This window comes from Phyllobates terribilis, unplaced genomic scaffold (genome assembly GCF_046119375.1).
Source record: "Phyllobates terribilis strain yellow unplaced genomic scaffold, ASM4611937v1 Scaffold_8__6_contigs__length_399053987, whole genome shotgun sequence".
Classification (NCBI taxonomy): domain Eukaryota; kingdom Metazoa; phylum Chordata; class Amphibia; order Anura; family Dendrobatidae; genus Phyllobates; species Phyllobates terribilis.
In genome coordinates, this window is record NW_027362768.1 from 154,869,961 (window position 1) to 154,893,368 (window position 23,408).

Here is a 23,408-nt window from a genome sequence, read left to right on the forward strand (position 1 = left end):
GCGGTGGCTATTATAAGATATACGGGGTCAAGTCTAACGGGCGTATTTTGCTCCAGTAAGAACCATTACATGCCAAGCAGTGCACCTTCTTTTATGGTGATGCCCTACTTTGCTGAATGTGCAGCAATACATAATTATTTCATTTTTAGGGATTATGATCCTATGACTGAATAAGACATTTTATGCAGCGGCCCCATTCTGCTTGTAAATAGTTGCATATGGACATTCAATATGACGCTGTTCAGAGCAACCAATCAGGTCACAGGTCACTGTTTTTAATGGTTGGGTTTTCTGCATTTTAATAAATTCACCCTATAGGGAGCACATGGAGGGTAATCATAGTAAGACCTTTAATACTGTCTAATATTGTACACTAGAGACTCACGGGTTAAAATCCCCCACCCCCCCAACCAATAAAATGGAAGTCTCAATATGCTACATGCAGCCAATGTGCACGCAACTGGGATTTTAACATATAATGGAAGGTTCTACAAGTTTTTAATATATCCAGTGGCGTAACTAGAGTCCGATGGGCCCCAATGCAACATTTGGACCTGGGCCCACGCACACACAACTCCCCCCCGCCCCCACATGTTGGTCAGATGCATGGGCCCTTGTAGCGTTCTAAATCCTATAAAGGACATATGAGGTGCTACCCCTCCCCCATTATGTAGTAATGACGCGCCCCTGGGCCTGCTGTGTCACGCAGCGTCTCGCGCACGGGGGCTTACCCGGAACCGGATCAGATGAGGGTTGTAGTCTCCGAGTGGCGGGGACCCGGTCTGTGCCCAGGGAGTCAAACTCAGTGTGTGGCAGTCTTGACAGATGTTATTTGAGTGTCGACTACGCCACCCGTTGATTTGCAGCTATGGAGCTGCCGCTGCAGGGCAGACCGCTGAGGCCGGTGTAGAATTGTGCAGCGTGATAGTATAACCCCCAACGGGAGGGGTATGGCCTCAGGGCAGCCGACGTGGAAAATGAGGGTAGCAGGAACCACTCAGAGACGGTGCGGTGTAATTCAGGGTCTTTACTGGTAACAACGATAGACCCTCCCGGAGTACTTGCTAGCGAACGGGGCCTGGTCAGTCCTTGAGCAGATGGGATCTCCCCTGGCCAGGCGGAGTTGTAGGCCTCCCAAACTGGCTGTACTCTTCTGGCTACCTTGCTAGAAGCGGATATAAGTAGCCCACGTCCCTGAGTGTACCATGTGGTGCTCACCCGTATGGCCGGTGACTCGGGGCCTTCTAATGGCTTCCGCTCCACGATGGCGGTGCTGGTCCCACGCGTGTGACCGTGCCTTCGGGTTTCTGGGCCTGAGGACCTGAAATCCCCTGCCGGTCGGCTTCTGCTGCTGGGTAAGAGTTAGTCCCCACAGCCTCGGACGCCGGGTCCGGTAAGAAAGCTTCTCAGTCAGGGCGAGCTCTGCAGCTGCCAGCCCCTGACTCGTAGTAGTATTGCTCCCACGGAGCTTCTGCTGTTTCTTCCTATGACTGTTTCTTGTCTCTACTCTCCTAGACTCCTAACCCTGCTTCAGCCCCGGGTTTATATAGGGGAAGTTCTTCCCCTCCCAAGACTGGGCAGGAGGTGTGGCATGCACAGGATCCCTGACCAAAGGACCTCCCACCTGCTCTCAGACATAACATTACATTACTGTGGAAACCAGACCCCTGGGGTGCCACATTCCCCCCTAGTGAACTTTAGTACTCCGGGACTAAACACATTTTTGTAAACATAACAGAGTACAACCAAAACATTATAATAAAGAGACACATAACAATGGTCACGGCGTGTCCGCAACCGGGTGCAGTCTTTGAGGGGAAGCAAGGTGTCCATTTCACCAAAACAGGGAGACGTAACCAGGTAGGGGTCTGTCCTACCCAGAGTCCTTAACAGTCTCTAGTCCATCCTGGGTTACGCTCCAACTAATTGTACAAGGATTCCCGGTAGATCCACCAAGGATTCCTAAAAATAACTAGAAACACAAAATTATACACAAGCAACAATACACAGGTAAACATAAATCAAACAATTTATACACTTTAAATCCTCCAACGTGCGGGTAACTGGCCTCTAGTGGCCCTAGTGGACCTACGGAGCTGACTGTCTAGCCCTGAACTACAGGGTGTAGGAGCTGTCAAGGGTAAACATGGGCAGCTGTCTACCGGCTCTTTGGCTCACTAGGGATATGGCAGGCTCACTGCAAGCAGAGGGTTGATCCTCCTGGTCTGCGGGTGTGGGGTCTTCTGCCTCCTGGACCGGCTGTTCTTCCAGCTCTACCTGTTGCTCCGTAGGTGCTTGGGATGCTGGTTGGAGGAAGGTGAGTACGGGTACCACAACTGCACCATTGACTTGAGTCCAAGACCGAGGGAAGTCCCCGAGCACAGTACTAACCATATCTTCCCTTTCCTCTACGGGTCGATGGTCTTCTTGTTCCTCTTCAGGGTTCCTCAGTTGTTCGGGACACTTCTTCAGGTGGTCCCGGGATACAATGGCTGTGGTTTACCCTCCGTCTTTACTGATGGTACAAACCTTCGGGTTTTCGTGGCTTGAGGGCAGTACGGTGTACGGGTCCTTCTCCCACTGGTCGTCCAACTTGTGGAGCCGTCTCTTCCTCTTCAAGACCTGCTCTCCGGGTACCAGGGGAACAGCGGGAGCATACTGGTTGTAAATTTTCTCTTGTCTTTCCCTAGCCTGACAGAGACTTCGCTCCACGCTCTCCTGTACTCTCCGGTACTGCTGCTGCCTCTCTGTGTCCCAGTCTGTTTCTGGTGAAGTGTCCTCGGGTGTCAGGACTCCCATTTCCAGGTCAACAGGTAACTTACCAGGTCTTGCCCTCATTAGGTAAGCCGGGGTACAGTTGGTGGAACCTACCGGGATGTGGTTGTATAGGTCCACCAGATCGGGCAACTTCTCAGGCCACAGACTGCGTTCTTCCAGGGGCAACGTTTTTAAAAGATCCATTACCACCTGGTTCATTTTCTCACAAAGTCCATTAGTTTGCGGATGGTAGGGTGTCGTCCTTATCTTCCGGCAGCCATACAGATTGCAGAATTCCTGGAAGACCTCCGCTTCAAAGGCAGGTCCCTGGTCCGTCAGCACTTGGTCCGGGTACCCGTTTGGACGGCAAAAGTGCTGCTGGAAGGCTCTAGCTGCTGTTTGAGCCATTAAGTCCTTGACGGGGACGACAACCAAAAACCGGGAATAATGATCCACGATGGTTAACGCGTAGACGTAGCCACTTCTGCTTGGGGTCAGTTTTACATGATCCAAGGCTACCAGTTCCAACGGTTGCCGGGTGACGATGGACTGCAGGGGAGTCTTCTGGCTGGCACGGTCCTTCCTTCTCAGGTTGCACGGGCCACAGTCTCTGCACCACTTCTCAATGGTTCCCCTCATGCCTACCCAGTGGAATCGCTCGCGCAGCAGGAACTCCAGCTTCTTCCACCCGAAGTGTCCAGCACCGTCGTGGTATGCCTCCATCACCATGGCTGCGTCTCTTCGTGGCACCACTACTTGCCAGAGTAGTTCATGCGTCCGGGAGTTAACCATTCTGCGGCACAACTTCCCCTTGTAAAGGAACAGTCGACTCTTCTCTGCCCATAGTTGTTTGGCTTCCTCCGGAGCGTCTGGTTCAAGGCAAGCCTCCGGGCGAGTCAGCATCTCCTTCACCAGTCGGACGGCAGGGTCGCTGTCTTGCGTTTCCGCCCAGTTGTAGTGAGGTAAGGGGTTCAACGTAACAGCCTGCTTACTCCTTACCCAGTGGGAATACTGGATAGTCCCATGACGGTGGAACGCAGGGAGTTCAACTTCTTCCAATCCCTCCGGATCTTCTCCTTCGTCCGGCAGGTTGGGCATCCTGGACAGGGCGTCCGCGTTGGTATTGGAGCGTCCGGCCCGGTATTTGATTGTGAACTCGTAGTTGGACAGACGGGCCATCCACCTCTGCTCCAGGGCACCGAGTCTTGCCGTGTCCAGGTGTGTCAACGGGTTGTTATCCGTGTACACGGTGAACCGGGAAGAAGCGAGGTAATGCTTAAAGTGCTCGGTGACCGCCCATACTACGGCCAGGAACTCTAGCTTAAATGAGCTGTAATTCTCGGGGTTCCTTTCGGTGGGTCGCAGTTTTCGGCTGGCGTAGGCGATTACTCGTTCCTTCCCCTGCTGGATCTGGGACAGTACGGCTCCTAGCCCGATGTTACTGGCGTCGGTGTAGAGGATAAAGGGCTGGCTATAATCCGGGTACGCCAGGATTTCGTCCCCCGTGAGGGCCATCTTCAGCTGGCGGAAGGACTCTTCTTCCAGCTCCTCCCATTTGAAGGGCGGCTTCTGGTTCTTGGCCTTCCGGGACTGGCCTATCAGGAGGTCCTGCATAGGTGCTGCCTTTTTGGTGAAACCGGGAATAAACCTTCGGTAGTAGCCTACCAACCCGAGGAACTGCCGCACTTCTTTTACGCTGGAGGGGCTTGGCCATTCCTTAATTGCGGTGATCTTATCAGGGTCGGGAGCCACTCCGTCAGCGCTCACCACGTGTCCCAGGTACTGCACCTTTGGTTTCAGGAGGTGACACTTGGAGGGTTTCACCTTTAGGCCGTAGCTTGCCAGAGCGTCGAACACTTCCGCCAGGTGTTTCAGGTGGTCCTCATACGTCTTGGAATATACGATGACATCGTCCAGGTACAACAGGACCGTCTCGAAGTTTCTGTGGCCCAGACAACACTCCATTAGTCGTTGGAAGGTTCCTGGTGCGTTGCAGAGTCCGAACGGCATGCAGGTGAACTCGCTAAGTCCCATCGGGGTGGTGAATGCGGTCTTCTCCCGGTCCGCCTCTGCTACAGGAACCTGCCAGTACCCGCTAGTGAGATCCAAGGTAGAGAAGAAGTTAGCAGATCTTAAAGCAGCCAATGACTCCTCTATCCTTGGTAAGGGGTACGCATCCTTGTGTGTGATACGGTTGATTTTCCGGTAATCTACACACATTCTCATGGTGTTGTCTTTTTTTCTGACTAAGACTAGTGGAGCTGCCCAGGGGCTACAGCTATCCCTGATCACCCCAGCCTCCTTCATGTCTCCAAGCATCCCCTTGGCGTGTTGGTAGTGGGCAGGGGGTACGGGTCGATACCTCTCTTTTATAGGAGGATGGTCTCCCGTGGGGATGTGGTGTTCTACCCCCTTGACTCGCCCGAAGTCCAACGGGTGTTTACTGAACACTCTCTCGTACTCTTGAACCACCCGATAGTCTCCTTGTTTCTGGTGTGCGGGAGTGGAGTCAGTACCCAGATGTAGTTGCTGACACCAGTCCTCCATGTTTTTCTTAGAGCCGTTACCTTCCTCCGGGTGAGATGGAGGCAAGGGTTCCACAGATTGTATAGAATTTTGGTTAATGGTATATAATTTGGCTAGCGTGGCATACCGGGGCAGGTACACTTCCCTCTCCCCGATATTTATTATGCGAACGGGCACCCTCCCATGGCGTACATCAACCACCCCCCGTGCTGTCAAAATGGTGGGCCTACTGTCCGAGTAAACTGGTTCTACCATTGCCTGGTAATCCCTACCTCTCAGACCAATAGCTGCCCGGCACCAAATCATCATTTCACTTTTTGGGGGCATGGCAATAGGAAAAGGGTCACACATTCTTACGCTACCAATCTCACCGCCGGAGAGTTCCACCTGTTGCCGTCGCATCAGCGCCCGGATCTCTTTCTGGAGCACCCGCTGCTCGCCGGAGCTGGCGTTCTTGGCAACCTGCTGTAAAAGGAAAATCACCTCTGCAAGACAATTTTCAATTACATTAGTTCCTAGAGTTATTTTTGGGTGACTCTCATGTTTGTCAATATCTACAATGATCAGTCCCTGTGCTGCCAGTTCGACTCTACCGATTTTGATGGTCACCTCTTTAAATTCGATCTGTGGCACGGGCTAGCCATTGCTGGCGATGATACTCAAGTCGTCGTCAGGGTAGCGGGTAATATCCGAGTCATTCCAGTACTGCTTAAAGAGCACGTACGGGATAGTGGTGACCTGTGACCCGGTGTCCAGTAGGGCACTCATGGGAATGCCATCCAGTACCACAGGCAAGACTGGACGTCCTCCCACATATCTGTCGCGCCAGTTCGATGGGCCTGGTGATCTTTTTCCTGGGGGTTGGCCCTCTACCCCAGGTTGTGCCCGTTTAAAGAACAGTACCTTGCCATATGTCCGGGTTGATTGCAGCGGCGGCAGATGGGTCGTCCGTCCTCGCTGTATCGGTCACTGGGTCTTCCTCTGGCCGGTGGGGTCCTCCTTGGTCGACGCCACGGGATGTCCTCCGGTCCGGATGCCAGCTGGATCTTCCCTGGGGTGGAAGCCTGTAAAGACTGCACAGTTCGGGTTAGCGCAGCAACGCTCTTAGCTAGCTCTTGGACCTGATGGTGTAGGTCTGGAGCCGGGTCATTGTCCAAAGCCTGCGCATCAGCTCCCACAGGCCCTGCCGACAAAGGCGCCGCCTCCTGGTGGTAAGTGATAGCAGGGCGCCTGTGGGTCACAACGCCACCCGGTGCCGGTTCTCGGAGCACCCGGATGGCTCTGTCCTTGAACTGTGCAAAGCCCAGATGGGGATCCTGTAAGGCCATTGCCCGCAACTGGGTTCGGTGGGTATTACAATATAGTCCCTCTATAAACTGTTCGGTCAACAGCCTGTCCTCGTTTCCCACTCCATCAGGGTCGGTCTGCTTAATAGCCCTCAGGGCCTCTTGTAGGTTTAGTGCATAGTCCCTTATACTCTCATGCGCTCGCTGCTTGCACCCGTAGAATCTAAGCTTAATCTCGGCTGAGGTGCGGGTATCAAAAGGTGTCCTTCAGCCGGGTTAGTATCCCTGCGACAGTCTTCCTCCCAGGTGGCCAGGATTTTACTTCCCTTTTGGCTGCCCCGGTTAGTTGGGCCACCAGGATGCTCACTTTTTGCTCTTCTGTGAGGGGGTACACCTGGAAGAGGCTATCCAGCTTTTCTCTAAAGTCATGCAGGGTATGTGACTCCCCTGAGTACTGGGGTAGCCAAGCTGCTCCCGGGATATAGGGCATGGTGAAGGGCATAACTGCAGCAGCGGTAGCGCTGGCGGGGGTTGAGGCAGTGAAGCTCTCCTCCGTATCCGACATCTTCCTCCCCCCTAGTGGACCGTGGCCTACCTTGCGATGATCCTCTTCCGTAGGCCGCGGCTCTGCAGTGGATGGTTGAGGACCTTCCGTCGCGCTCCTGTGACGTCGGCGTCTGCTGGGCTCCTTCCAGGACCTTACGCAACGTCCGGACGTGAGGCGGGGCTTCAGTTCTCGCGCGCTTTCGGAGTCCACGCCCCTCTTCTTCCCGCGCGGCGTCCTCAAGATGGCGTCCAATGGCGGGAAAACTCCACGGATGGCGGGAAGAAGGCAGAAGATGGCGCCGGATGGCGGGAAACTTCACCGATGGCGGGAAGAAGGCTGAAGATGGCGCCGGATGGCGGGAATCTTCACCACAGGTAAGTTTGAAAAGTCTCTTTTTCAGGCACGCAGTGTTAGAACCTTGCTGTTAGTTTTTTTTTCCTTTGCTGGTCACATGACCTTGTTGGCCTATTTAATCCTGCTCCGCCCTTCTGGCTTTGCTGGACTTCATTGTATATCTACTTTCTAGCTAGCCTGTGCTCTGTATCTAACTCTGTTAGTTTGCTTGGTCTACGGACCTCTATGTTCTATCTATTTTGTTTGTTCGTCTGTCTGCTACTATTTCTGTTAGGAGGTGTCCCATATTCCTCCCAGTCCTTAGTACTTGTAGGGATTCCCTCCCCACATCTATAGGTCTCCGTACAGACTAGATTAGGACTTTAGCAGGTCTGATCGCAGGATCAGGTTCCCTGTTACATCGTAGGGATTCAGCTGAGTCCTATAGTAGGGACAGATCTCCTCTCTTTCCTTAGCTTTGGTAGCAGAACATAACAGTAAGTCCAGCCAGCAAATTCTCTAAGGAAAGATTTTTCTGTTCCATCATGGTGTCGGTTCAGGATTTGGCTCATTGCCTGCAGGGACTCTCTCTGGAGGTGGCCGAGCTCCGTCAGCACGTGAGTAACTGTCCTGGAGCACATTTCTTGGAGCCTAAGGTATGTTTGCCGGATTTATTTTTTGGTGAACACCGAGAATTTTTTTCATTTAAAAATGCTTGCTTATTGTATTTTCGTTTGAGACCTAAGTCCTCTGGGGATGAATCCCAGCGCGTAGGGTTCATAATGTCACTTTTGCGCAAAGAGCCTCAGGAGTGGGCCTTTTCTTTGCAACCTAGTGATTCATGCTTCAGATAAGTGGATAGTTTTTTTTCTGCTTTGGGACTATTATATGATGATCCTGACCGTGTCGCATCAGCTGAGACTGAGTTGAGACGTTTAAAACAAGGATCGGGTAATGTGGAAAAATATTGTACACATTTTCGTCGTTGGTCCACTCAAACAGGGTGGAACGATTCTGCTCTGAAAAGTCTATTTCTTGCTGGGCTCAGTGAAAGGGTTAAAGACCTGCTAATTGCTTATCCTACACCTGAGGATTTGCAACAGGCTATGCAATTAGCTATACGGGTGGATAGAAGACTGCGTGCTAGGGTTAATGAGAGCAAATCCTCTGCTATGTCAGTTTCTGGTTATGATAATGTGTGTACTAACAGGGGTGAACCGATGGAGATTGGATCGGTGGCACCTCGCTCTCAAGAAAAAGACCGTCGTTTTTCGGAAGGCTTGTGTTTCTATTGCGGAAAATCTGGTCATTTGATTAAAGGCTGTGAGCTTCGTATGAAGAAAGAAAAAAAAAAGGTCAGTCACGCCCGTATTGCCTGTTTAAATTCCAAGGGTATATTTTTAGCTGCTTCCACGATTGCTCAGGAAAAATTAATGGAATTTCGGGTGTTTGTTGATTGCGGGTCTACACTGAATGTAATTGATGGGGGATTCGTGGAAAAACTCAATTTAAAACCTGAACCTTTATCATCCCCCATTGCTGTGGTTTCTGTGGATGGCTCCCCTTTGAAGAATATTACTCTCAAGGTCAGTGAATTTCCTCTCACTATTAATGGTGTTCACCATGAGAAATTGGATTTGGTAGTGTTGAATAACTTGCCTTCTCCAGTAATATTGGGTTTGCCCTGGTTAAAATTTCACAATCCTGTACTGGATTGGTCTACCAGTGAAATTAAATCCTGGAGCCATAAATGTTATGACAAGTGTTGTAACGGGCGTATTGCAGCTTTGGATAGGGGAGAATTGCCTGTTCCTATTCAGGATTTTTGGAGAGTTTTTTCTGAGAAGGAATCGCAGGTTTTGCCTCCCCATAGAGACTATGATTGTTCTATTGAATTTGTCCCTGGAGCGACTCTTCCTAAAAGTCGTTTATTTAACCTTACTATTCCTGAGAGGAAGGCTTTGGAGGAATACATACAGACAAGTTTGGCCGCCGGTCACATTAGGCCCTCTAAGTCTCCTGTGGCGGTTGGATTTTTTTTTGTAAAAAAAAAGGACGGCGGTTTACGTCCTTGTCTGGATTTTCGTGAGATTAACAAAATTACGGTACGCAATCCTTACCCACTGCCATTGATTCCTGATCTGTTTAACCAGTTATTGGGGGCCAAGTGGTTCTCTAAAATTGACCTTAAGGGGGCATACAATCTGTTGCGCATGAAGGAGGGTGATGAATGGAAGACTGCTTTTAACACTCCTGTGGGTCATTTTGAGAATCTGGTTATGCCTTTTGGTCTTACTAATGCTCCTGCATTTTTTCAGAATCTGATTAATGACATCCTTAGACCTTTGATTGGTAAAAATGTGGTTGTGTATTTGGATGACATTTTGATTTATTCGCCAGATCTGGAGTCTCATTGGCGGAGCGTGCGTGAGGTATTACAGTTATTAATGGACAATTCGCTTTTTGCTAAGCTGGAGAAATGTGAGTTCGCTGTACAGAGAATTAGTTTTTTGGGCTACATTATCTCCAGCAAAGGTTTTGAGATGGATCCGGTTAAGGTTCAGGCTGTGCAGGAATGGCCTAGGCCTATTGGTTTGAAATCGATACAGAGGTTTTTGGGTTTCGCCAATTACTATAGAAAATTCATAAAAAATTTTTCTAGTATTGTCAAACCTCTGACTGATCTCACCAGGAAAGGTGCTGATGCGGTTCAGTGGTCTTCTGAGGCCATTGAAGCTTTTGTGTATCTCAAGGAGAGGTTCACCTCTGCTCCCATCCTTATGCAGCCTGATGTTACTAGGCCGTTTTTGGTTGAGGTTGATGCTTCCTCTGTGGGGGTTGGCGCAGTATTGTCTCAGGATAACGGGGATGGATTACATCCCTGTGCCTTTTTTTCAAAAAAATTTTCGGAGACTGAATTGAATTACGATATTGGTAATCGGGAATTATTGGCTATTAAACTCGCATTTGAACACTGGCGCCACTTCTTGGAAGGTGCGGAATTTCCCGTTCAGGTTCTTACGGATCATAAAAATCTGATATATCTTGATGCTGCCAAGCGCCTGAATGCCCGTCAGGCTAGGTGGGCACTGTTTTTCTCGCGGTTTAATTTCTCCGTTACTTACATCCCTGGTACTAAGAATGTTAAGGCGGATGCCTTGTCTCGCAGTTTTTCTCCCATAGTCGGTGCTGAGAAAGAGGAAAACATTTTACAAGAAGGTGTTGTGATAGCTGCTTTAGACTCCGTTTTGGAAGATGAGATTCTTAAAGCTCAGGAGAATGCCCCATCTAACACTCCTCATGGGAGGTTGTTTGTGCCTGGGACCTTTAGGAGAGATTTGTTTGTTGAGTGTCACGAATCTCGGTTGGCAGGTCATCCCGGAATCTCTGAGACCAAGAGACTGGTGGGTCGCAGTTTTTGGTGGCCTGGATGGCAGAAGGAAGTCATTAAGTGGGTGCGCCAATGTACTATATGTGCTAGATCTAAGTCCTCACATACTCCTGCTGCAGGGTTGCTTTGTCCTTTGGAGGTCCCCAGTGCTCCTTGGACACATTTGGCTATGGACTTTATAACTGACCTTCCCCCCTCTGAGGGTTTTACTGTCATCTGGGTGGTCGTGGACCGTTTTAGCAAGATGTGTCACTTGGTTCCCTTCGTCAAACTGCCCTGCGCTAAAACTCTCGCTAAGGCCTTTGTCAAGGAAATTGTCAGACTTCATGGCGTTCCTACTGACATTGTTTCTCATAGGGGTCCTCAGTTCGTGGCTCGTTTTTGGCGTGCCTTTTGTGACAGGTTGGGAATTCATTTGTCGTTTTCGTCCGGATATCATCCTGAATCTAATGGCCAGACAGAAAGGAAAAACCAGGATGTTGAGCAGTTCTTGCGTTGTTTTGTGGCAGACAATCAAGAGGGGTGGTCGGAGTTTCTGCCACTTGCTGAATTTGCTCTGAACAATCATACATCTTCTTCTGCTGGTTGTTCGCCTTTTTTTTGTTGTTCTGGGAGACATCCGTCGTTTGGGTCGTTCTCCAAGTTGGGATCTGCCGTGCCTGAGGAGGAGAATTTTTCCGGTGATTTGGAAAGAGTTTGGACGGATGTGCGTGGTAATCTTCAGGAGGCCAACAGAAAATCTAAAGACTACTTTGATAGGAAACGACAGGAGGTTTTGTTCGCTGTTGGTGACATGGTTTGGTTGTCCTCTAGGAATCTGCGGTTGAGGATTCCTTCTAAGAAATTGGGTCCCAAGTTTGTAGGGCCCTTTAAGGTGCTTCAGGTTGTCAACCAATCTGCTGTTAGGTTGGAGGTTCCTACCTCCTGGAGAATTAATCCAGTCTTTCATGTCTCTCTGTTAAAAAAAGCTGTTGTGTCGGATGGTGACGCCTCTGCCTCTGTTCCTCCGGTGGTGGAGGACGGGGAATATGAAATTTCTCGCATCCTTGACTCTAGACGGTATAGAGGTAGTTTGCAGTATCTTGTGGCCTGGAAAGGTTTCGGACCCGAGGATAACTCTTGGGTGAGGTCAGATGATGTTTCCGCGTCCAGACTTATCAGAGCGTTTCACAGGAGATTTCCTGATAAGCCTGGTCCTAGGGGATCCGGAGGATCCTCTTAGAAGGGGGGGTACTGTTAGAACCTTGCTCTTAGGTTTTTTTTCCTTTGCTGGTCACATGACCTTGTTGGCCTATTTAATCCTGCTCCGCCCTTCTGGCTTTGCTGGACTTCATTGTATATCTACTTTCTAGCTAGCCTGTGCTCTGTATCTAACTCTGTTAGTTTGCTTGGTCTACGGACCTCTGTGTTCTATCTATTTTGTTTGTTCGTCTGTCTGCTACTATTTCTGTTAGGAGGTGTCCCATATTCCTCCCAGTCCTTAGTACTTGTAGGGATTCCCTCCCCACATCTATAGGTCTCCGTACAGACTAGATTAGGACTTTAGCAGGTCTGATCGCAGGATCAGGTTCCCTGTTACATCGTAGGGATTCAGCTGAGTCCTATAGTAGGGACAGATCTCCTCTCTTTCCTTAGCTTTGGTAGCAGAACATAACACGCAGTACCCGGTGGTTGCGGGCACGAAATCCTGCCGACTACGCCAAAGTTGACGCGCCCCTGGGCCTGCTGTGTCGCGCAGCGTCTCGCGCACGTGGGCTTACCCGGAACCGGATCAGATGAGGGTTGTAGTCTCCGAGTGGCGGGGACCCGGTCCGTGCCCAGGGAGTCAAACTCAGTGTGTGGCAGTCTTGATAGATGTTATTTGAGTGTAGACTACGCCACCCGTTGATTTGCAGCTATGGAGCTGCCGCTGCAGGGCAGACCGCTGAGGCCGGTGTAGAATTGTGCAGCGTGATAGTATAACCCCCAACGGGAGGGGTATGGCCTCAGGGCAGCCGACGTGGAAAATGAGGGTAGCAGGAACCACTCAGAGACGGTGCGGTGTAATTCAGGGTCTTTACTGGTAACAACGATAGACCCTCCCGGAGTACTTGCTAGCGAACGGGGCCTGGTCAGTCCTTGAGCAGATGGGATCTCCCCTGGCCAGGCGGAGTTGTAGGCCTCCCAAACTGGCTGTACTCTTCTGGCTACCTTGCTAGAAGCGGATATAAGTAGCCCACGTCCCTGAGTGTACCGTGTGGTGCTCACCCGTATGGCCGGTGACTCGGGGCCTTCTAATGGCTTCCGCTCCACGATGGCGGTGCTGGTCCCACGCGTGTGACCGTGCCTTCGGGTTTCTGGGCCTGAGGACCTGAAATCCCCTGCCGGTCGGCTTCTGCTGCTGGGTAAGAGTTAGTCCCCACAGCCTCGGACGCCGGGTCCGGTAAGAAAGCTTCTCAGTCAGGGCGAGCTCTGCAGCTGCCAGCCCCTGACTCGTAGTAGTATTGCTCCCACGGAGCTTCTGCTGTTTCTTCCTATGACTGTTTCTTGTCTCTACTCTCCTAGACTCCTAACCCTGCTTCAGCCCCGGGTTTATATAGGGGAAGTTCTTCCCCTCCCAAGACTGGGCAGGAGGTGTGGCATGCACAGGATCCCTGACCAAAGGACCTCCCACCTGCTCTCAGACATAACATTACATTACTGTGGAAACCAGACCCCTGGGGTGCCACAGTAATGTCCCCCATACTGAGCTCCTTCTTGGTATATACGTCTCCCAACCTTAAAAAAAATAAATATATATATATATATATATATATATATATATATATATATATATATATATATATATATATATATATTACATATACATACATACATACATACACACACACACAGTACAGACCAAAAGTTTGGACACACCTTCTCATTTAAAGAAATTTCTGTATTTTTTAATGACTTTGAAAATTGCACATTCACACTGAAGGCATCAAAACTATGAATTAACACATGTGGAATTATATACTTAACAAAAAAGTGTGAAACAAGTGAAAATATGTCTTATATTCTAGGTTCTTCAAAGTAGCCACCTTTTGCTTTGATGACTGCTTTGCACACTCTTGGCATTCTCTTGATGAGCTTCAAGAGGTAGTCACCGGAAATGGTCTTCCAACAATCTTGAAGGAGTTTCCCAGAGATGCTTAGCACTTGTTGGCCCTTTTGCCTTCACTCTGCGGTCCAGCTCACCCTAAGCCATCTCGATTGGGTTCAGGTCTGGTGACTGTGGATGCCAGGTCATCTGGCGTAGCACCCCATCACTCTCCTTCTTGGTCAAAAAGCCCTTACGCAGCCTGGAGGCGTGTTTGGGGTCATTGTCCTGTTGAAAAATAAATGGTGGTCCAACTAAACGCTAACCGGATGGAATAGCATGCCGCTGCAAGATGCTGTGGTAGCCATGCTGGTTCAGTATGCCTTCAATTTTAAATAAATCCCCAACAGTGTCACCAGGAAAGCACCCCCACACCATCACACCTCCTCCTCCATGCTTCACGGTGGGAACCAGGCATGTAGAGTCCATCCGTTCACCTTTTCTGTGTCGCACAAAGACACGGTGGTTGGAACCAAAGATCTCAAATTTCGACTCATCAGACCAAAGCACAGATTTCCACTGGTCTAATGTCCATTCTTTGTGTTCTTTAGCCCAAACAAGTCTCTTCTGCTTGTTACCTGTCCTTAGCAGTGGTTTCCTAGCAGCTATTTTACCATGAAGGCCTGCGGCACAAAGTCTCCTCTTAACAGCTGTTGTAGAGATGTGTCTGCTGCTAGAACTCTGTGTGGCCTTGACCTGGTCTCTAATCTGAGCTGCTGTTAACCTGTGATTTCTGAGGCTGGTGACTCGGATAAACTTATCCTCAGAAGCAGAGGTGACTCTTGGTCTTCCTTTCCTGGGGCGGTCCTCATGTGAGCCAGTTTCTTTGTAGCGCTTGTGTGTCACCCTGGCCTGGATGCCACAAATGTATAATAAAGCTGTGTCTGAGAGCAAGGGGGAGGTTCTCTGGTCAGGGACCATTAGCATGCAGCACCTCCTGTCCCAGGCCAGTAGGGGGAGCAGGCTGCCCCTATAAAAGCTGGAACTGGGGGCAGGGTTAGGGAGAACTGGACAACCTGTCTCTGAAGAAAGAGGTGTCCCAGAGCAGGGACAGACAGTTGTGTTGCAGCCTAAGAGGCCGTGTGGCAGTAGGAGAGCCACGAGCCAGGGGCAAGAGGCGAAGCAAGCCTGTCCTAGCAGATAGAGAAACTAATCTACCAGACTTTGGTGTCTGAGGCTGTGAGGATTCCAAGTCCTACAGCAAATAACCAGTCCGCAGGGGATTGTATGTTCCTTGGCCTAAGAAGCCCGGAGGTTCCGCCACAGCAGAAGGGACCAGCAAAGCCGTACTAGGCCGGGAGTAGAAAGGGACCCAAGTTGAAAGCCATACGGGCGAGAAGACACGGCGAGCTCAGGAACGTGGGCTATTACACCACGAGGAGGGAAATAGCCAGAAAGAGCGCAGAGAGCACGGTAGGCCTACACCCGCACCCTGACCAGGGCCAGCTTCCCACTTGTCCTCAGACATCCAGGCCCCCTCCTAGCCGGGACTGTTTTTGGGTCGTCTCGCCTGTTCTAATAATGACCCTGAACTGTTTAAGAGGCCTCCGTTTCCTAGCTATTGCGGTCGGAATCATCCCCTCCATCATCCATCTATATACTGCCCTGGGGCCATACTCCTCCCGTGGGGAGTTGTACTATTCAGTGCTGCACATTTACATCTGCCCCAGCGGTCAGCACTGCAGCGGTGGTTAGCCCTGACCGCAATCCACGGGTGGCATAGTCGGACATTGCAAAACATATAGAAGACTGCCACTGGTCTGACCACCCTGAGCCACGGACCGGGTTGCCACTACTACCCCCATTATTGTCCTGTTGCCCGGATCCGAGTGTCCCACGGCCCAGGGGATGAGCCAGCTTTGGCGTAGTCGGCAGGATTGTGACCAACCCGCCACAAACGGGTATTGCGTGCCTGAAAAAGACTGTACACGTACCTTAAAAAGAGGTTTCCCGCCATCCGGAGCCGTTTCCCGCCATTTTCAGCCGTCTCCCGCCATCTTCAGCAGCTTCCCGCCATCTTCAGCCGTTTTCACGCCATCGGACGCCATCTGCAGGACGACACGTGGGAAGAAGAGGGGCGTGGACGTCCAAACCGCGCGAGACCTGAAGCTCCGCCCTACGCACAGACGCTGCGCAAGGTCCTGGAAGGGAGAGAGAGCGACGCTGATGTCACCAGGACGCGACGCAAGGTCCTCGTCCGGAGCAGCACAAGCGGAGCCGCGGCCTACAGAAGAGGATCGTCGGAAGGTAGGCCACACTTAACTAGGGGGGGGAGGAAGATGTCGGACGCGGAGGCGCCCACTACCACCAGCGCAGCTGCAGCAGCGGTGATGCCATTCTCCCTGCCTTACATCCCTGGAGCGGCCTGGCTGCCCAAATATTCAGGGGAGCCCCATGCACTAACTGACTTTAAGGAAAGGCTGTACAGTTTATTCCAAGTTTACCCCCTGATAGCGGAACAGAAGATCAGCATACTGACAGGGCAGTTAACTGGTGCAGCCCAGCGGGAGGTAAAGTCATGGCCCGCTGAGGAGAAAAGAACTGTAAAGGACATTCTGGCCCGGCTGCGGAGTACCTTTGACACACGTACCTCCGCTGAAATTAAAATGCGGTTCTACGGATGTAAGCAGCGGGCACAGGACAGCATCAGAGACTATGCCCTAAATTTGCAGGAAGCTTTGAGAGCCATCAAACAAGCTGACCCTGGCAGCGTGCAGAATACAGATAAGCTATTAACAGAACAGTTCATAGAAGGTCTGCTGTCTAGCGCCCACAGGACCCAGCTGCGCCTCATGTTCTTTCAGAACCCTGATCTGACCTTTGCCCAATTCAAGGACAGGGCCATAAGGGTGCTCCGTGAACCCGCAACCAGTGGCGCTATAAACCCCCGGCGCCCTGCTCTCACCTACCACCAGGAGGCGGCGCCCTCCTCTATGTACTCTGTGGGGGCCGATGCACAGGCCCTGAACCAAGCCCCATCGAAAGATCTGCATCACCAAGTCCAGGAGCGTCGAGGCGTTGACCAGGACCGTCCAGGCGTTACAAGTGGACCCGTCAAGACCCATCGAGTTGGCTTCAAGTCCGGAGGATGTCCCGTGGCGTCGACAGAGGAGGACCCCGTCGTTCCGAGGGAGGCCCACAGACCACTACGCGGAGGATGGACAGCCCATTTGCCGTTGATGCAACCAGCCCGGACACGTTTCCAGGTACTGTAATTTAAATGGGTCCAACCTGGGGCAGAGGGCCAACCCCCAGGCATAAGATCACCAGGCCCTTACATTTGGCGTAATAAGTACGTTGGGGGGCGCCCGGCTTTACCCGTGGTGTTGGACGGTATCCCCATGATCACCTTGCTGGATACCGGGTCGCAAGTAACTACTATCCCTTATGTACTTTTTAAGCAGTATTGGACTGATGCCGGTATCCAGAGAATGACTTGAGAATGACATCATCGCCAGTAATGGCTTGCCCGTGCCGCAGATGGGGTTCAAGGAGATGACCATTAAGATTGGTAAAGTTGAACTGCCGGCACAGGGAGTGATTATTGTGGACATTGACCGTCGTGAAAGTCACCCTAAAATAACTGTGGGTACTAACGTGATTGAAAATTGTCTTTCAGAGGTAATTGTAGTTCTAAAACAGGTGGCGGTGAATGCTAGTTCCAGCCAACAGAGAGTCCTCAACAAAGAGATAAAAGCCCTGATGAGACGGCAGCAGGTAGAACTGTCTGGTGGTGAGATCGGTAGCGTAAGGATGAGTGACCCATTCCCCATTTCCATGCCTCCCAAAAGTGAAATGATGATCTGCTGTCGGACTGCAATCGGGTTGAGAGGTAGAGACTACCAAGCCATGGTAGAACCCGTGTACTCAGACAGCAGGCCCACCATTTTGACAGCCAGGGGGGTGGTTGATGTCCGACATGGGAGGGTGCCCATCCGCATTCTCAACATTGGGGAGAGGGAAGTACACTTACCCAGGTACGCTACACTTGCCAAACTGTTTGCTGTCGAACACAAAGCTATCAGGGCCGTGGAGCCTTTGCCTCCATCTCCACAGGCGGAGGGTAATGGCTCCCAGAAACAAAAGGAGGACTGGTGCCAGAAACTCCATGTGGGTGCTGACTCCACTCCCCTGCACCAAAAACAAGGAGTCTACAGGGTGGTTCAGGAGTACGAGAGAAATTTTAGTAAGCACCCGCTGGACTTCGGCCGAGTAAAGGGAGTGGAACACCACATCCCCAAGGGGAGCCACCCACCAATAAAGGAGAGGCACAGATCTGTACCCCCTGCACATTATCAGAACGCAAAGGGCATGCTGAGGGAAATGAAAGAAGCCGGGGTCATTAGAAACAGCTGTAGCCCCTGGGCAGCCCCCTTGGTTCTGGTAAAAAAGAAAGACGGTACCATGAGAATGTGCGTGGACTATAGACAAATCAACCGTATCACCCACAAAGAGCAATATCCGCTGCCTAGAATAGAGGAGTCTTTAGCCGCACTAAAATCAGCTAACTTCTTTTCTACTTTGGACCTTACTAGCGGGTACTGGCAGGTTCCTGTGGCAGACGCTGACAAGGAGAAGACCGCCTTCACCACCCCGATGGGATTAAGTGAATTTAACTGCATGCCCTTCGGGCTCTGCAACGCACCAGGGACCTTCCAGAGGCTGATGGAATGCTGTCTAGGGCACCGAAACTTCGAGACGGTCCTACTTTACCTGGACGACGTGATCGTCTATTCGAAGACCTACGAGGACCATCTAAAACACCTGGCAGAGGTGTTCGAAGCCCTGGCAGGCTATGGCCTGAAGGTGAAACCATCAAAGTGTCACTTGTTGAAACCGAAGGTCCAGTACCTAGGGCACGTGGTAAGCGCAGAAGGAGTAGCCCCCGACCCTGACAAGGTCACAGTAATCAAGAGCTGGCCAAGCCCCTCAAATATCAAAGAAGTAAGGCAGTTCCTCGGGTTGGTAGGCTACTACCGAAGGTTCATCCCCGGGTTCACCAAGATGGCAGCTCGAATGCAGGACCTCCTGATAGGTCAATCCAAATCCAGAAGTCAAAAGCCACCCTTCAAATGGGACAAGCTGGAAGAGGAGTCCTTCCGCCAGTTGAAGATGGCCCTCACGTGGGATGAGATCCTGGCCTACCCCGATTATAGCCAGCCTTTTATCCTCCACACAGACGCCAGTAATGTGGGGCTGGGAGCCGTACTGTCACAAAACCAACAGGGCAGAGAAAGGGTGATCACGTATGCCAGCCGGAAGCTGAGGCCCACTGAAAGAAACCCAGAGAATTACAGCTCCTTCAAGCTAGAATTCTTGGCAGTGGTGTGGGCCGTCACAGAACGGTTTAAGCATTACCTGGCCTCTGCAAAGTTCGCCGTGTACACGGACAACAACCCGTTGACACACCTGGACAATGCAAGACTAGGTACCCTAGTGCAGCGGTGGATGGCGCGACTCTCGAATTATGACTTCACGATCAAGTACCAGGCAGGCAGAACCAACGCCAACGCTGACGCCCTATCGAGAATGTCTCACTTACCTGACGGAGGCGAAGACCCAGAAGAGCTGGAGGAGGTAGAACTCCCTACGTTTCACCGGTATGGAGCCACTCAATACTCCCACCGCGTGAAGGAGGAAGACTTAACAACCGTCATGATCAATCCCCTACCTCACCACAGCTGGGCCGAGACCCAAGATAGTGACCCTGCAATCTGCATGGTGAAGGACCTGTTGACCCGAGAAGATGCCCGTCTAGATCCTGATGCTCCAGAGGAAGCCAAGCAGCTATGGAAAGAGAAGAGCAGGCTGTTCCTCTATGAAGGCAAGCTGTGCAGAAAACTCGTCAACCACCGGACGCACGAGCTGACCTGGCAAGTCGTGGTCCCAAGGCGAGATGCAGCTATGGTCCTGGAGGCTTACCATGACAGAGCGGGGCACTTCGGCTGGAAGAAACTGGAGTTCCTGATAAGAGGCAGGTTCTTCTGGATCGGCATGAGAGGGGCTGTAGAGAAGTGGTGCAGAGACTGTGGCCCTTGTAATCTAAGGAGGAAGGACCGCACCAGTCAGAAGACACCCTTGAGGCCCATCGTCACCCAGCAGCCTCTTGAGCTTGTAGCTCTGGACCACGTCAAATTGGCTCAAAGCTGGTCAGGATACGTTTATGCCCTGACAATCGTGGACCACTATTCCCGATTTCTAGTGGTGGTCCCTGTAAAAGACTTGACAGCTCAAACGATGGCCAGAGCCTTCCAGCAATACTTCTGCCGCCCACACAGGTATACGGAACAAGTCCTGACAGACCAGGGTCCAGCGTTCGAGGCTGAAATCTTCCAAGAGTTCTGCAACCTTTATGGCTGTAAGAAGATTCAGACAACGCCTTACCACCCACAGACCAACGGGATGTGTGAGAAAATGGACAATATAGTCATTGATCTCCTGAAGACGTTGCCCCTGGAGGAACGCAGCCTGTGGCCAGAGAAACTGCCGGATCTAATAGACTTATAGAACCATATCCCGGTGAATGCTACAAACTGCACCCCGGCTTACCTGATGCGAGTCAGACCAGGTAAGCTGCCCATAGACCTGGAGATGGGAGTCCTAATACTGGAGGACACCTCCCCAGATGCGGACTGGGATACGGAAAGGCGACTGCAGTACAAGAAGGTACAGGAGAGTGTGGAGAAGAGCCTGGCCCAGGTGAGAGAAAGGCAAGAGAGACTCTTCAACCAACACGCCCCTGCAGGTCCCCTAGAACCTGGTGAGCAGGTCCTGAAGCGAAAGAGAAGGCTACACAAGCTGGACGACCAGTGGGAAAGGGAACGCTACACAGTACTGCAGTCTGATCACGACAACCCGAAAGTGTGCGTGATCACCAAGGATGGAGGAGAAACCACTAGTACCGTCTCCAGAGGCCACCTGAAAAAGGTGCCCCGAGCAACTGCGGAATTCAGAAGAGGATCAGAGTGACCTTGAACCCGCAGAGGACAAGGAAGAAATGATCAGCACCGTTATCGGAGAGTTCCCTCAGTCCTGGACTTGAATAAACGATGCCATAGTGGTACCCGTCCTGCATTTCCTGCAACCAATGCAGCAACAACCTAAATAAGAGCATGAAGGTGAAGAAGAACAAGCAGCCCCAGAGGCAGAAGAGCCTGTACCAGCAGCCCAGGAGAATCAACCTTCTGCTGACAGGGAGCCTGCCATGCCTGCGGTAAGCCAGAAGACCCGCAGACAGCTGCCTGCCCTGCCTGTAAGTCTTGCCAGTGATTGCACCCCGAGCGCTAGTGAGAAAAACCAGGTTAGACCACCACCAGACAGTGGGTTACGTAGGTCAACCCGAAGCACTAGGGGGCAAATACCAGCTCGCTGGAAAGTGTAGAGTGTAATAGCAAATGTAACTATCCTGTAAAATGTTCAATTATTTGAAATGTAATTGCATGACCAGTAACTACGCGTTTTCTCAGTTTCTTTCAGTTAATGGACTAACGGGTTATGAACTGTGAGTAACCGGACTTCCCTGTAAATATGTTTGGAGCTTAACCAGGGGAATAAACAAGGACTGTCAAAGACTTGGGACTACGGCAGACCCCCCACCTGGTTAGAGCTCCCCGTTGTGGTTGGTGAAATGGACACCCGGTCACAGACCACACTGTGACCTTAAGAACTCAACCTGTGCGTCGTTTGCTTCTACCTGCCTTATAATGTTTTTATGGTCATGCATGTTACTCTTATTTCTTGTTTAGTCCCGGAGTACTACATTTTACTAGGGGGGAATGTGTCACCCTGGCCTGGATGCCACAAATGTATAATAAAGCTGTGTCTGAGAGCAAGTGGGAGGTTCTCTGGTCAAGGACCATTAGCATGCAGCACCTCCTGTCCCAGGCCAGAAGGGGGAGCAGGCTGCCCCTATAAAAGCTGGAACTGGGGGCAGGGTTAGGGAGAACTGGACAACCTGTCTCTGGATAGAGAGGTGTCCCAGAGCAGGGACAGACAGTTGTGTTGCAGCCTAAGAGGCCGTGTGGCAGTAGGAGAGCCACGAGCCAGGGGCAAGAGGCGAAGCAAGCCTGTCCTGGCAGATAGAGAAACTAATCTACCAGACTTTGGTGTCTGAGGCTGTGAGGATTCCAAGTCCTACAGCAAATAACCAGTCCGCAGGGGATTGTATGTTCCTTGGCCTAAGAAGCCCGGAGGTTCCGCCACAGCAGAAGGGACCAGCAAAGCCGTACCAGGCTGGGAGTAGAAAGGGACCCAAGTTGAAAGCCATACGGGCGAGAAGACACGGCGAGCTCAGGAACGTGGGCTATTACACCACGAGGAGGGAAATAGCCAGAAAGAGCGCAGAGAGCACGGTAGGCCTACAACCTCACCCTGACCAGGGCCAGCTTCCCACTTGTTCTCAGACATCCAGGCCCCCTCCTAGCCGGGACTGTTTTTGGGTCATCTCGCCTGTTCTAATAATGACCCTGAACTGTTTAAGAGGCCTCCGTTTCCTAGCTATTGCGGTCGGAATCATCCCCTCCATCATCCATCTATATACTGCCCTGGGGCCATACTCCTCCCGTGGGGAGTTGTACTATTCAGTGCTGCACATTTACATCTGCCCCAGCGGTCAGCACTGCAGCGGTGGTTAGCCCTGACCGCAATCCACGGGTGGCGCAGTCGGACATTGCAAAACATATAGAAGACTGCCACTGGTCTGACCACCCTGAGCCACGGACCGGGTTGCCACTACTACCCCTATTATTGTCCTGTTGCCCGGATCCGAGTGTCCCACGGCCCAGGTGGCGAGTCACTTGATGGTTTTTGCAACTGCACTTGGGGACACTTTCAAAGTTTGCCCAATTTTTCGGACTGACTGACCTTCATTTCTTAAAGTAATGATGGCCACTCGTTTTTCTTTACTTAGAATTTGTAATATGGCAAGAAAAAAGCAGCTAACAGTCTATTCAGTAGGACTATCAGCTGAGTATCCACCTGACTTCTGCACAACACAACTGATGGTCCCAACCCCATTTATAAGGCAAGAAATCCCACTTATTAAACCTGACAGGGCACACCTGTGAAGTGAAAACCATTTCCGGTGACTACCTCTTGAAGCTCATCAAGAGAATGCCAAGAGTGTGCAAAGCAGTCATCAAAGCAAAAAGTGGCTACTTTGAAGAACCTAGAATATAAGACATATTTTCAGTTGTTTCACACTTTTTTGTTAAGTATATAATTCCACATGTGTTAATTCATAGTTTTGATGCCTTCAGTGTGAATGTACAATTTTCAAAGTCATGAAAATACAGAAAATCTTTAAATGAGAAGGTGTGTCCAAACTTTTGGTCTGTATATATACACACTCTTGGTATTCTCTTGAGTTTCAAGAAGTAGTCACTGGAAATGGTTTTCACTTCACAGCTGTGCCCTGTCAGGTTTAATAAGTGGGATTTCTTGCCT

The 23,408-nt window shown here is 51.1% G+C and overlaps 1 protein-coding gene across 2 annotated transcripts in view; it reads right to left on the reverse strand.

Moving 5' to 3' along the window:
* The window catches only part of LOC141156942 (cytochrome P450 4A6-like), a 74,071-nt gene that overhangs the window by 44,653 nt on the left and 6,010 nt on the right, over positions 1-23,408 (reverse strand). The window lies entirely within an intron of this gene.